We start from the raw sequence: 15,442 nt of genomic DNA on the forward strand, positions 1-15,442 counted from the left end.
GTCATCTTTATGGTATTTCTCCATAAAAGATTCAAAATAATGAATATAGGATGTCATTATAGTTTAAAACAATCTTCTGTTGCAGCATCTTGCGCACAACAAAAAGCCCTCATCAAGTTTTGGACAGGATGGGAAGTCTTGCCGAGAAATGACTGTGGAAGTGGTCAACAGCAATCTTCCAAAGTCTTCCACCGGTTTTGAAGTACTACGTCTTCCTGCACACTACTGTACCTATGAGTCATTTCTAATGGACATTCAGGTGTGTCTCAACTCTACTGACTCAGGTTTTGGTCTGGTTTACGATTGATTCCATAACCACATGGTAAAATTAGACCATTTCTTCTTTCTTGCATCACATTACTGTACTCGGTGTTCAAAGAAACGGACAATCTAGTGAGTTCTAGTTCTTTTTAATACACTTGACAGTGAAAAATACAGAGTACAGGTGTGCATTTATGGCTTTTTTAATATAAACTGATGAAGAGTTCAGATATCAAAATCAGTTGTTCACTGTACATTATAAATTACACAATATGTTTTGTTTATACTCGCTACTGATACAAAAAAAATTTCTAGAAAAAATTATTTGAATTAAGATGTTACACTACTCTACTGTGTTCATTGTATTAAATCTGCTCAGAGTTGACATGTACTGTATATCCAACCAAGAAATGAATATCATTAAAGTGACAGCTGTATAAAACAAATCCTGTTTTATAGCCACTCACTGTTTTGTTGAAAATGAAATTGGTTATGCTGTTTTGAGTCAGTATTAGCTACAAAGCTGTAGAAATTTAAAAAAAAAAAAAATCCTCCTGACATAGAAACTGATTAAATGTAATAATGTCTTTCTACAAGTGATTTTGAAGTATTGGTAGCACAGCAGGGTCTTGTTCATTCAGTGCATCTGGGAGCTGAATCTCAGGAATGGTGATCTCATTTGATGGGCAGCGATTATGTTGTCCTGTCCAGTCCACACCATAATCCTCATCAACCTGAAAGAGCATGCACATGTTTTAAATCTAAACTGAAGAGGTGTTTCCTGCAGCTGTTCCTAGATGGACTTATTGAGTCTGCCAGGGCCTATGTGAGTTGCTTAGGCATTGGCTACCAACTAATTATTCATTCACCCATTCTAGGTCAGGATTGGTTCTCTTCAGGTATAACAAATTAAACTTTGTTTAAAGTATTGCCATCTATACCTGACAGGTGGGATAAAAGAGAATGGCTTGGGAGGCGCACAGCAAATCTCAAAGTTTTCCAATTAATGCTGAAAGAACCAAGGATGTAAATGTATTCTTGTTTTAGCTTTACCGAAGACACCAGAGAAAGTATGATATCTATAATGCTGCTGAAATAGACAAAACCATTTCAATAAACTCGCTATTTAACATCAACCTTGTTATGCGTTATCAGAGAACAATCAACTGCAAACAGCAATGAAACATTCAACTATGTACTATTTAAAGCACTAATGACCCTGCTGTCTAACAAGATGTGATAAGTAAGTAGACTGTGGAAAGCTGGTGGGTCTACTCTCTGTGTAAAAGGTTCCTACAGGCTCCACTGACCCCAGTCTCCGAGTTAACACACTAACAGCTAACACTGCTAAACGTGTCTCAACGCCGAGATGGCGCCGATAGCTTTAGCCGTAGCTGCCCCACTTAGTTTAGACAGTAACAAAAAAAAGTAAGCGATAATAATTCATTGTCAAACGTCATAATTAAGGTCAACACCTAAACAATGCTGTGTACAGAATCACACAGGTGCTCAATTACAGCATAAACTTACCTTAGACCATCCTCCGTCATTTTCCTCCTAATTGTGCTCGGAGACACAGAAAATGTATCGCAATTACCCCGACGGTTATCCCGGACAGCACTAAAGTCCTGAGTGCTGCACCGGGATTTCTAGACGTGGACGGCCAACATTTGAAGACTGTTCTTTCTCGGCGTATTCCAAACGAACACGGTGCTGAATTGATCTTAAACCTTTGACAATGCTGTCATCGATGCGAACATCTTGAAGAGCAATTACCATCCCAAGCATTTCAGAAACATCTAAACGACTCAAAACAGTATCTACAGGTAAATGATCCCTCTCTATCTGATTTGCTTAAATGAGCAGAACTGGCTGAAGTTCACACCAGTCCGCCATCCTCCGTGACTTTTGACCTAGCACGCTGTTGCTAGCTGCAGTAGCCGTCCGCGGAGCCGGTATCCAGGAAAACTAGTCGATGGTAAACGATAAGCCAATCCGGTTGTTCAGTCTGACGTCACTAGCCGTGTCTGGGTCTAAACTCCGCTGCAGGTCCATATATCAAACGATCACTGTGGCATTACTGAGAGTTGAAAAACTGTCTAAAGTCTTTCATCTTTAATAAAATGATCAGCGTTCTGCTCTACCAGGTGTAACAATTGAGTTTAACATCCAGGCATCCATGAAAACGGAATTTATGACATTTAACGGAGTTAGAAGTTAGCAGGGAGTTAGCTCGCTAGCTTCTATCTAAATACAATATAGCATGTCCTGACTGCGGGGTTTTGGAAACAAATTAAAACATACAGCTTTCTTATCACTTCCAGCATAAATGAAGACAGAAAACTAAACAGCAGTGACGTTTGTAGGGTTACTGAAGTTTGGCTAGCTGGTATATAATGATGTGCTACGTGACCGCTAGCGACATAGCTATGTTAGCATAATATAAACAAGCTAACTTTTTTTCCACTCGATAAAAGTTAACGTGAGTTTTCTCGGTGGTCAGAAACAAATGTAATCGCATGGCAGGATGCTGTAAAAGGACCAAACTTCAGCCAGGAGAACAACTGAGATAATTCATCTACAATACAAAGTTAGTCATTCATATACTGCTGCATGGGCTGGGCTGTAGTTACATCCTAAGGTTTTAAAAACTGAGCTTAAATAAATGATTAGCGGTAATAAAAGCCGAGGGAGGTCAACAGGGATCACTGACTGTTTTAGGAGCTTTTTGAGATCAAATAGAAGAAAATACATAGCATTAAACATGTTAACAACATAAAAGCCATATTAAACGCAGACTACTTTAGACCCGGAAGTAGGATTCGTCGCGTCATCACTGAACAACCGGATTGGTGCAAAGGTCCAGCCCACTTACATTGATTGACAGACAAAGTCATTCTGCTGAAAAGTCGCATTATGAAATAAATAGACCATCGGGAAAAACGGGATTTTGAAATAAAGACTGACTTTGAAAAAAGGTCATTTTGGACTAAAAACGGCTGGAAATAAATAAAATGCCTCAGGAATAATCTCTGTTATTGTGAAAAATAATGACCATGAAATAATATTTCACAATAATAAGTAAATTTATATAGCAGAATGCAATATATTTCACAATAATGAGCATTTTTTTCAAAATGTGTTCCATTATTTCACAATATCATTCTCACATTACATATCTGTGTCTTATTTATTCACATAGTTATTTATTTCATCTTGACCTATTTATTTATTTAATTTTGAACGCTTTGGAGTTCCATAACATTTAACTGAGATTTCGAGACATTATGAAGGGCATTAATTTAGAAAACGATGCTTGGTGCTAAGTTTTTTTCTAAATCTTATTTTAACTGTACTATCATTTGCTTGTTTTGTAATATAAAAGAACTCAATAAATATATTGTTAACATTTTAAAAAAAAGAATATAATAATATATATATATATATATATATATATATATATATATATATATATATATCAGAATCAGAATCAGAATACTTTATTGATCCCTGGGGGAAATTATTTTTTGTTACAGTGCTCCATTTTAAACCAACATTAAGACAAGACAGACAATACGCTAACTAAGAATAGTACAATATATACATATATATACATACATACATACATAAGTCACTTATAAATAAATATTTGGAAAAGAAACATGTGTAGTTGTAGCAGCAAACAGTGTGTTAAGTGGATGCGTTGTACAGGGAGATGGCCACAGGCAGGAATGATTTCCTGTGTCGTTCAGTGGTGCTTTTCGGTAATCTCAGTCTCTCACTGAACGAGCTCCTGTGACTGACCAACATGTCATGGAGTGGGTGGGAGGTGTTATCCAACATTGTCTTTATCTTGGACAGCATCCGCCTCTCCGACACCACCTTGAGGGAGTCCAGCTCCATCCCCACAACATTGCTGGCCTTACGGATCAGTTTATTAAGTCTGTTGGCATCTGCGACCCTCAGCCTGCTCCCCCAGCATGCAACAGCATAGAGGATCGCACTGGCCACCACAGACTCATAGAAAATCCTCAGCATTTTTGATTGATTGATTGAATCTTTATTTTGAACATGTTGAAAAAGTATAAAAAAAAAAAAAATAGAATTAAAAGAGACAAATGAACAAAGCAAACAAAAGGAAAACGAGCAACCACAACTCCAAATAACGTCCATGTTCAAAAAGGAGCAGGAAGAAGCATAAGCTTATTTAATCCCACCCCTTTTCCACTATCTAGTATCAATAGACTACAGAAATACCTCCTTGTAATTACATTATATGTTATGTGTAATTTTTTTTTTTTTTTTTTAATATATACACATATATGTTTCTATCTATCCATACCTACGTATATACACACATACGCACATATACACATTTTCAATAACCCCATTAACACCTGAAGGATACACAACCTACAATTACATATATATATATATACATACATACATACATATACACATACATATATACCCATACCAACAAACCCGTGCATGCGCACACACATGAAAATATTAGACAAGAACACCCTATCAAATCTCTACCTTTTCCCTGTACCCTGTAAAAACCATATCCTTAAACCGCTTTTTAAACTGCGCCATGCTTGGACATTGCTTCATATCTTTACTTAGTCTGTTCCACAGCTTCACTCCACACACAGAGACGCAAAAACTTTTTAATGTTGTATGGATACGAGGATGTTTTAAATTTAATTCCCCCCTCAAATTGTATCCCCGTTCCCTTTTAGAAAACATTTTTTGAATATTGTCAGGAAGCAGGTTATTTATTGCTTTATATATAATTTGTGCTGTGAGAAAATGAACCAGATCTGTGAATTTTAGAATTTTTGATTTTAAGAATAGTGGATTTGTATGATCTCTGTAACCAGTTTTATGGATTATCCTTATGGCCCTTTTTTGTAATATAAAGATTGATGATAGCGAACATTTGTAAGTATTGCCCCAAACCTCTGCACAGTAATTCAAATACGGTGCAATCAGGGAACAATAGAGAATGTGGAGTGATTTGTGGTCCAGAATGTGTTTTACTTTACTCAAGATTGAGACACTTCTTGAAATTTTGTTATGTATATGATTTATATGAGACTTCCAGTTTAATTTATCATCTATAATCACACCAAGAAACTTATGTTCAAGTACTCTTTCAATTTCCACACCATCTACATGAATCTGCACTTGTGCATTTCTAAGGGAATTCCCAAATAAGATAATTTTAGTTTTACTTAGATTTAGCGATAGTTTGTTCCTGTTAAACCATTTTTTAATTTTGCACATTTCTGAAGTAATTGTATCCAGCAGCTCCTTTAGATTCCCCCCAGAACAAAAAATATTTGTGTCATCTGCAAATAATACTAATTTTAATATATCAGATGCCTTACAAATATCATTTATATAAATAATAAATAATTTTGGACCCAGTACAGAGCCTTGTGGAACACCACAAGCAATGTCCAAGCATGATGAGGAATGGACACCCAGCTTCACAAATTGTTTCCGGTCACTTAAATAATTTTTCACCCATTGCAGTACAACCCCCCTAATCCCATACCGTTCCAGTTTATTAATTAATATGTCATGATTGATTGTGTCGAATGCTTTCTTGAGATCCAGAAATACTCCAGCTGCATACTGTTTCTGATCTATAGCATTCGTAATCTCCTCAATTGATTCGATTAATGCCAGAGATGTTGATCTTTTTGATCTGAATCCATATTGACTGTCAGAGAGTAATTTATATTTATCTAAGAATTTGTCTAATCGTTTATTAAACAGGTTTTCTAGGATTTTGGAGAATTGTGGTAGTAAAGAAACAGGCCTGTAATTTGTGAAGTGGCGTCTATCCCCAGTTTTATACAGCGGCACAACTTTAGCTATTTTCATTTTGTTTGGCACTTTTCCCGTCTGAAATGATAAGTTGCAAATATATGTTAGAGGTCCTACAATTCCTTCAATGACCTTCTTGACGATTTTCATGTCAATATCATTACAATCAGTGGATGTTTTATATTTACACATGTGTACAATGTCAATTATTTCTTTTTCCTCCACTGATGTGAGGAACATTGAGTTAGGGTTCCTATCAATCAGGTTTTCACTACATTCTACTGATGGCAGTGACTCAGGAATTTGTTCTGCCAGTTTTGGTCCAATATTTACAAAATAATGATTAAAGCTGTTGACCTTATCAGCAGTGTTTTCCATAATATTGCCATTATCGATAAAGTATTGTGGATAACTTTGTTGTCCAGAATTATTTTTAATGATACCGTTTAAAACATCCCATATTCCTTTCATATTATGTTTATTGTTGTTCAATATTTTACTATAATACTCCTTTCTACATACACGTATAATATTGGTCAACTTATTTTTGTATTTTTTATATTTATTTTCAGCTTCTTTTGTTCTTTGTTTTAGGTATTCCCTATAGAGTGTATTTTTCTTTTTACATGCATTTTGTAAACCCTTAGTGAGCCATGGTCTATTTTCTGGCAGATGTTGAAGGACCTCAGTCGCCTCAAAAAATAGAGACGACTCTGGCCCTTCCTGTAAAGTGCTGTGGTGTTTTTAGCCCAGTCCAGTTTATTGTCAATGTGTACTCCAAGGTATTTATAGTCCTCCACAATGTCAACACTGACCCCCTGGATTGAAACAGGGGTCAAGTGTTTCCTGGTCTTCCTGAAGTCCACGATCAGTTCCTTGGTCTTTGCCACGTTGAGCTGCAGATGATTCTGCTCACACCACGTGACAAAGGAGTCGACCACAGCCCGGTACTCTGTCTCATCATCCCTGCTGATGCATCCAACCACCGCAGAGTCATCAGAAAACTTCTGAAGATGGCAGGTCTCTGTGCAGTGGCTGAAGTCTGTGGTGTAGAGGGTGAAGAGGAAGGGGGAGAGGACAGTCCCCTGTGGTGCCCCTGTGTTGCTAATCACCTTGTCAGACACACACTGTGGGAGACGTACATTTTGTGGTCTTCCTGTCAGGTAATCAACAATCCAGGACACCAGAGAAGCATCCACCTGCATCGCTGCTAACTTATCACCCAGGAGGGTCGGCCTGATGGTGTTGAAAGCACTGGAAAAGTCAAAAAACATGACCCTCACAGTGCTCGCCGGCTGGTCCAGATGGGTGTAGACACGATTGAGCAGGTAGATGATGGCGTCCTCTGTTCCGAGACGAGGCTGATAAGCGAACTGAAGGGGATCCAGATGTGGTCTTACTATGGGTCGCAGCTGGTCCAGGATGAGCCTTTCCAGGGTCTTCATGATGTGGGAGGTCAGTGCCACGGGCCTGTAATCCTGGGGGCCACTGGGACGAGGCGTCTTTGGTACAGGGACGAGGCATGATGTCTTCCACATCACCGGGACCCTCTGCAGACTCAGACTCAGCATAAACAGTTTATGAAAGACTCCACACAGCTGGGGGGCACAGGCCTTGAGGACAAGGGGACTCACTCCGTCTGGTCCAGCAGACTTGCCTGAGTGAAGTCTCCTCATTTGCATCTCAACCTGGTATTGAGTGAAGGTGATGGGTGGGGGAGGGGTGTCAGGAATCTCACAGGAGGCAACATGTGAAGAGAGAGGCTGGCACAGTGGTGTGGCTCTGGATTCCAGGCTGACTGCAGGTGAGGTTGTGGGGGTGGGAGCAGACACTGTGGTGTCGAATCTATTGAAAAACAGATTCAACTCGTCGGCTCTATTCTCACCTCCCTCAGCTCCCCTGCTGTTGGTTGGCCTGAATCCAGTGATGGTCTTCATGCCCCTCCACACCTCTCTCATGCTGTTCTGCTGGAGTTTCCACTCCAGCTTCCTCCTGTAATTGTCCTTAGCCTCTCTGATCTTGTCCTTTAGTAACACCTGGACTTTCCTCACCTCCTCTTTGTTGCCCCCTCTGAAAGCCCTCTTCTTGTTGTTGAGGAGGGCTTTGATGTCCTTAGTCACCCACGGCTTGTTATTTGGGTAACAATGAACAGTCTGAGCTGGAACAATGGAGTCGGTGCAGAAAGTTATGTAGTCTGTGATACACTCAGTAAGCCCATTGATGTCCTCGGCGTGAGGCTCACAGAGTGTTTCCCAGTCGGTCACCTCGAAACAGCCCTGTAGTTCCGCTATTGCCTCCTCTGACCACCTCCTAACAGTCCTGGTGGTCACAGGTTCCCTCCTCACAATTGGCACATAGCGGGGGGTGAGGTGAATCAGGTTATGATCTGACCTACCAAGTGGGGGGAGGGAGGAGGAGCTGTATGCATCCTTGACGTTAGCATACAGTAAGTCTAAAGTTTTCTCTCCCCTGGTGGGACAGTCCACATATTGTTTGAATGTTGGTAGTGTATTGTCCAGTGATACATGGTTGAAGTCACCCGAGATCACAATAAAGGCACTCGGGTGCTGAGTCTGTAGCCGAGCTATGGCAGAGTGGATAGTGTCACATGCAGCTGTGGGGTTAGCAGAGGGGGGAACATAAACAGCCACCAAGATGACGTGAGAGAATTCCCTGGGTAAATAATACGGCCTGAGTCCAACAGCACACAGTTCAGTGTCCGGGCAACAAATCCTTTCTTTGATTGTTATGTTGGCAGGGTTACACCACCGGTTGTTAACTAAAACAGCAAGCCCACCTCCTTTACGCTTACCGCTAGCGATGCTGTCCCTGTCCGCCCGAACAGTGTGGAAGCCTTCCACGGAAGCATTCTCATCGGGAATGACCTGGTGCAGCCATGATTCGGTGAAACACATCAGGCTACACTCTCGGTATTCCCTCTGACTCCGTACCAGTGCTGAGAGCTCGTCGATTTTACTTGCCAACGATCGTACATTTCCCATCACGATAGACGGCAGACACGGTTTAAACCTCCTCCTCGCTTCGAGCCTCCGCTGTCTCACCGTCACCTTTTTTCTTCTCTTCTGTCCTTGACCTCTGCATCCCCGATGTGTTTTCCTCCAAATTTCAGCTGGTACTTCTGCGGGCACTTCTGCGGGCCTGGCCAGCGAGCCGGCCGGCATCAGGGCGATCAGCTGATCTCTGGAGTAAACAGTCCGTGCGTGTAGGAGATGTGCCGCGGTCCCGTTCCATGATAAAAGTAACAGTTCCACGGCCACCAGAAGAACAAAAACTCTCTCAATCCACATGATTGAGTAAGAGATAGAAAACGGAGGAAAATACAAGTCAGAAAAAAAAAGAATACGTAAGAAAAAAGAGCTAAACTAAGAGAAAAGCAGGAGCGACTGTAACAGGCTGCACGCTGGTTGGCGCATGCGCACTAAATATATATATATATATATATATATATATATATAATATAAAATAATAATGTCCACAGATTATTTTAGCCTATATGTGAAGTGCATCTATGTAACTGTATGGTTTATTAAGAATGTAGTTTAAACTTAACTCAGAAATGTATTTATTCATTTTATTATTTATTTATTTGTTATTTATTTTTAATTTATTAATCTATTAATTTTGCCTTGATGACTCTCAGGTTACTAGAACAAAATTTTCTTAATGAGTAGATTTTTTTTCTTTTAATTCTCCATCATTAAGTTTGAGTTCTGATAAATTGCACTACAACTCTATACTGTATTCATTGTATTATCATTTTTACATGTAAATAGTTAGTGTTTGCCCCCTGACCTTTTTGTTTGTTTCTTTTGCATATTTGTCACATTTAAATATTACAGATTGTCAAACGAACTTTAAAACTAGTCAAAGGCTGAGTAAACATATCAGTAAGTGCATATTTCTTTTAATGATGATTTGATTTATTAAGGGAAAAGAGTTGTCCAAAGCGACTAGGCCCTGTGAGGGAAGTAATTAACTACCACAGCATTTCAAAACAAGAACATCATACCAGCAGTAAAACAGTGGTGATGATGTCATGGTCTTTGGTTGCTTTGCTGCTTCAGCCTGCTCTTTACCAGAAATTCCTTTAGAGAATGTGTGGCTATCAGCTCCTGACGGATGGATTATATGGTATCAGTCACTAACAATAATTAGCAGGGCAGTCATGTATTCTACAAACAATGATTAACTACTTTGCTTTAGCTGTACTATAAAGGAGAATTAAAAAATAAATATCACAATTTAAAGTTACAAGGTTAAAGTTAAAATACCATCGTCTTCACATTTGCATTCAGAAATGCTTCAGAAACGACATTTAAAGGTAGAGGAGCAGCAAACGCTTGAACAGCAAGTGATAAAATTCCTTCAAACGAAGAATGTAAGTATTCAGAGCCATCATATTGCAGCATGCCACACGCTCCCCAGAAAAGACAGTAAAACAAAGCCAGCAATCATTCTTCGGTTTGTGAGTCGCAAAACAAAGATTGAGTTACTGAAACAGGGTAAGAAGCTAAAAGGGACTGGTGTGTATTTAAATGAACATTTAATGAAAAAGACTGCTGAAATTGCAAGACAGGCACGCATCCTGAGAAAACAAAATAAGATACAAGCGACATGGACGAGGAACTGCAAAGTAATGATAAGACTAAATGGCAATCCCGAAGAAGCGAAAGTTGTGATGATAAGAGAACTCAAAGACTTAGAGCAATATAAATAATCAGGAATCTGCTATGGAATCTATTGGAAAAGTGACGATTGGATAATGAACAATGGGTATGGAAAGTATTTCTGGCCTTATGGCTCAAAAACAATGGAAACAACAACAACAAAAACACATAAATGACAAGTTTGGACACAGATTATAGGTTTCCATTCGGAGATATTGAAGAGGAAGACTTTGATTATGAAAAGGACTGTCAAGGTGGTTATTTTGCCACACACGCTGAGAAAACGAACTTCAAAACGTTTCACTATGCAGAGCACAACATGAATGACCCTGAAAGTAGCATTGACCCAGATACCCACTTCTACAATAACACCAATAATACTTGTGAGTACTATACAGATGACCAATTCAATGTGAATATTAAAATGGCAAATGCATTGTCGGTCATACATTTCAATAGTAGAAGCCTGTATAAAAATTTTTCTAAAATTACAGAATGTTTAAGTAAGTTAAAAAAGTTTAATATAATTGCAATATCAGAAACATGGCTCGATAATGAGAAAGTTAGTGAAATGGGACTGGAAGGATACGAATTATTTACAATGAACAGGGTGAATAAAAAAGGAGGTGGTGTTGCTTTATATGTAGATAAAGTTTTGAAATGTAGTCTGATTGAATGCATGTCAAGCACCATAGATAACATATTGGAATGTGTCACTATTGAAATCCATGTTGAAAAAGCTAACAATATAATTATAAGTTGCATCTATAGGACACCAGGTTCATGCCTTGAGATATTCAATGAAAAACTTGCTGCTATGTTTAGCAACCTAAATGATAAAAAAGTGCAAATAATTTGTGGTGATTTTAATATAGATTTGCTAAACCCAAATGGACATCAGAAAACAACAGATTTCATAAATACAATGTATAGTAACTCCCTTTTCCCTGTAATTATAAAACCAAGTAGAATAACAATTGATACAGCTACATTGATAGATAATATATTCACAAATAAAATTGACCATGAAATAGTAGGTGGACTTCTTATAACTGATATAAGCGATCATCTTCCTGTTTTTGCAATTTTTCAAAATTATTTTGGGATTAAAACTAAACAAAAGAATCAAATATTTGATATGATACGACATAGAACAACAAGAGCCATTGCTGCCCTCCAGGTGGACTTAAAGGAACACAATTGGAATGAGGTTTTTGCAAATGAAGATTCAAATAGTGCATATGATGCATTCTTATCAACTGTAATTTCACTATATGAAAAACATTGTCCTTTAATGAAAATCACTAGAAAGCATCACAGATCAAATAAGCCATGGATCACAAAGGGGATAGAAGATGCATGTAAAAAGAAAAATAATCTATATAAGAGATTCATAAAACAGAGGACAAAAGATGCTGAAATAAAGTACAAGTTATATAAAAATAGATTAGTAAATATTATAAGAACAAGTAAGAAAGAATATTACCACAAATTATTGGAGCAAAGTAGAAGTAACACACAAGAAACATGGAGGATATTAAACAGTCTAATCAAAAAGGGCTCAAAAAATAAGAATTATCCAGATTATTTTAAAAAAGATAAAGATATTGTGCTTGATAAAACTAAAGACATTGCAAATGAATTTAATGATTTCTTTGTAAATGTTGGCTTTAATTTAGCAAAAGAAATTCCAGAGTCAAGAAATAATAACGACCTAAATAAACATATTACTCAGAATGTGTCCTCCATGTTTATTGGTGCTGTAACTCATAGAGAAATAATTAACATTGTGAAGACATTTAAAAATAAAAAGTCCACTGACTGTTTTGGTATTGACATGATATTAGTTAAAAGTATTATAGAATATATAGTGCAACCTTTCGCATACATTTGTAATCTGTCCTTTCAAACTGGTGTGTTTCCCTCACAAATGAAAATAGCAAAAGTTATTCCAATCCATAAAAACGGAGAGAGATGTCAGTTTACCAATTATAGGCCAATATCACTACTCCCACAGTTCTCAAAAATTTTAGAAAAGTTATTTGTTAATAGACTTGATAAATATATTGAGAAGCATAATCTCCTAAGTGATAACCAATATGGCTTTAGAGTGAAAAGGTCCACTTCAATGGCAGTGATGGAACTTGTTGAAGGGATATCTAATGCTATAGATAATAAGGAATATACTGTTGGTGTTTTTATAGACTTAAAAAAGGCGTTTGATACAATTGATCATTCTATATTAATAAATAAACTAGAGAGATATGGCATAAGAGGGATAGCATACAAGTGGATGAAAAGTTACCTGGATGAAAGATATCAATATGTCGAATTCAATAATGTAAAATCTAAGCAGTTGAAGGTAACTTGTGGTGTTCCTCAGGGCTCTGTGCTGGGCCCTAAATTATTTATATTATATATAAATGACATATGTAGTGTTTCCAAACTGTTAAAATGTGTATTGTTTGCTGATGACACCACTCTGTACTGCTCAGGTAAAAACCTAGAACAGCTTCTGACTGCAGCGGAAAAGGAGTTAAATATATTAAAAAACTGGTTTGATGTAAATAAGTTATCATTAAATATAAAGAAAACAAAATTGATTATTTTTGGCACTAGACAAGTGAAAAATGTATCTAAAATAAGGGTTAATGGAATTGAAATTGAAAGAGTGTACGAAAATAAATTTCTTGGAGTGATAATTGATGATAAGCTGAGTTGGAAGTCTCATATAAACCACGTGAAAACAAAAATGTCAAAAACCATTGCTATTCTCTATAAAACAAAGCATGTCCTGAACAAAAAATCATTATACACACTTTATTGTTCTCTGTTGCTTCCATATATGACTTACTGTCTGGAGATATGGGGTAATGCATATAAAACGAACACTCTTCATATTTTCAAGTTACAAAAAAGAGCTATAAGAATTATAAACCAATCAAACTATATAGAACCAACTAACATTTTGTTTATTAATCTGAATACCCTGAAATTTTATGATTTAGTTGAATATAAAATGGCACAGATAATGTATAAAGCACAAAATAACTTGCTTTGCCCCAGTACTCAGAAGCTGTTCAAAGTCAGAGAGAGTCAATATGACTTAAGGGGAACAGATTTCTTTAAGAAAAACAAGATGAGGACAAATATAAAGCAGAGATGTGTTTCTGTTAGAGGAGTTAACCTGTGGAATAGTTATGACAGTGATTTAAAAAGGTGTAGTTCATTTTCCTTGTTTAAAAACATGTTTAAAAATAGAGTATTAGAAAAATATATATATCAAGAATGAAAAGAACAAAAAGGAGAAAAAAACCAACAACCTCTTGATTCTTTACTTTGATGTAGTTACTTATCTAAGGTGGAAAGGTTTTTTTTCTTTGTTTTGTTTGTTTGTTTGTTTGTTTTGTTTGGTTTTTGCTTTGTTTTATTATTTTCTTCAAGCCCTGTGTACAGGAACTGCATACAAAAAGATATTTTGTGAAAAGGGTTGGCGTAATAAGCAAATGCTTCAGCCAATACCTTTTGATTAGCCTTGTCTCATGCTTTCTTTCTTTATGGTAGATTTTTGTTCTGTTTTCACTGTTTTTTTTTTTTTTTTTCTCACTGTTTTCACTGAGATTTGAATTTGAATGCTAATCAATAAAATCAAATCAAATCAAAAACATTAAACTGGTAAAGTTATTAGTAAACTTACTAACTCCTCGACCCAGACTGGGCACTGAACCTTTTTCCCACTGGGAACCATGGTATCTAAGTTGGAGATAGTAATTTTCATTCTTGCCACTTCTCATTCAGCTTCAAATCGAACAGACCTGATGACAAAGGGGAGCCACCGAGTCCAACACTCACCGTTAATGAGTTATTGCCAGCAATATGAACCAAGCTCTCACTATGGTTGTACAGGAACTGAATGGCCTATAACAACAGGCCAGACGCCTAATGCTCCCAAAGCACCCTCACACTCCTCACAGGAGACCCTGAGAGATCCGGGCTTTTCCAAACCTACAAAGACACACTAGGTACTGGATACATGTTCTAATGAATGCAAACAACTATTTGACTAACATGTGTGTCTCACCGGCTCTTGTTCCATCTCTGTTCTGTCCTCATTCTCCATCTCCCTCTCTGTTCCTCTTTGTGCTAACTAAAAAGCCAAACACCAACATCATCAAATATTTCTAAGCTTTTCAGGGCCGAGTACAATAACCTCAGTTTGATCTGAATTAAGAAGCAGAAAGTTAGCGGCCATCCAGGTCTTTATGTCTTTAAGACATTCCTGCAGTTTAACTCATTGGTGTGTGTTATCTGGCTTCATGGACAGATAGAGCTGGGTGTCATCTGCATAGCAGTGTAAATGTATGCTATGTCTTCTAATGATGCTGCCTAAGGGAAGCATGTATAATGTAAACAGAATTGGTCCTAGCATTGAACCCTGTGGAACTCCATAATTAACCTCAGTGTGTGAAGAGGACTCTCCATTTACATGCACAAACTGGAGTCTATTAGATAGATATGATACAAACCACTGCAGTGCAGTACCTGTAATACCTACAGCATGTTCTAATCGCTCTAATAGGATATTATGGTCAACAGTATCGAATGCTACTGTCACGGTCAGCGATGGCCGTGGAGTTGAGGAAAGTAGGGCC

General features: G+C 37.6%; 1 long non-coding RNA gene across 1 annotated transcript; it reads right to left on the reverse strand.

Moving 5' to 3' along the window:
* Positions 1 to 394: 394 nt before the first annotated feature.
* On the reverse strand, positions 395 to 2,249 carry LOC146699587 (uncharacterized). Its single transcript, XR_014922424.1, has 2 exons — positions 1,792 to 2,249; positions 395 to 995 (listed from the first exon to the last, which is right to left on the reverse strand). It is a non-coding gene; the product is annotated as an uncharacterized LOC146699587 (long non-coding RNA).
* Positions 2,250 to 15,442: the final 13,193 nt, after the last annotated feature.

The sequence above is a fragment of the Copadichromis virginalis genome, linkage group LG10, assembly GCF_057382275.1.
Source record: "Copadichromis virginalis isolate Kocher_CV1m ecotype Utaka linkage group LG10, C_Virginalis_male_GT1.1, whole genome shotgun sequence".
NCBI lineage: Eukaryota > Metazoa > Chordata > Actinopteri > Cichliformes > Cichlidae > Copadichromis > Copadichromis virginalis.